Below are 583 nucleotides of genomic sequence, written 5' to 3'. Positions count from 1 at the left end.
CCCCCGCCTGTTCCTGGCTCCCAGCTCCTGCCCCTCCCCGGGCCCTCACCTCCACGGGCCACCTCATTTTCTGTTCTCGTTTTGCAGAGTTGCACAAGGAGAGAACTCAGCATGGGGGCTGGTCCTTTGGGTTTTGTTTTCCGTTTGTTTAATTTAATGATTTGTAAAGTGATGCCCCTCTTCCGTTTTTACACTTTTCAGCTCATATTTAACCTGTTTGGAAAATGATTCTTGTAACTACATTTTTTTGCCTCCTAACAACAACAAGAATAAATGACAATTTTGTGTCGGGGGGGTGCGCGGTGCGGTTTTTTTTTCTGTCCACGGCACGGCCCGGCAGGCTGGGGACTCTGGTCCCCGACCCTGGGCGCACCCAGCCAAAGGGAGGCACGCGCTCGCCCGGGCGCACAATAGCCCTTTACAGCGCAGCCCCCGAGAGCGCGCCGGCTCCTGCCCTGCCGCTGCCTCCTCTAGTCGGACCTTCCTGTGTCCCCAGCTCTGAGCCAGCAGCTGCCAGGGGAATGGAGGGGGGGGTCTGTGTCGGGAACTGCCCAGCTGCACCCGGTGTGTGCGGAACGGAGCC

The sequence above is a fragment of the Lipotes vexillifer genome, unplaced genomic scaffold, assembly GCF_000442215.2.
Source record: "Lipotes vexillifer unplaced genomic scaffold, Lipotes_vexillifer_v1.1 scaffold1201, whole genome shotgun sequence".
NCBI lineage: Eukaryota > Metazoa > Chordata > Mammalia > Artiodactyla > Lipotidae > Lipotes > Lipotes vexillifer.
Note: the sequence above shows the minus strand (reverse complement) of the source record.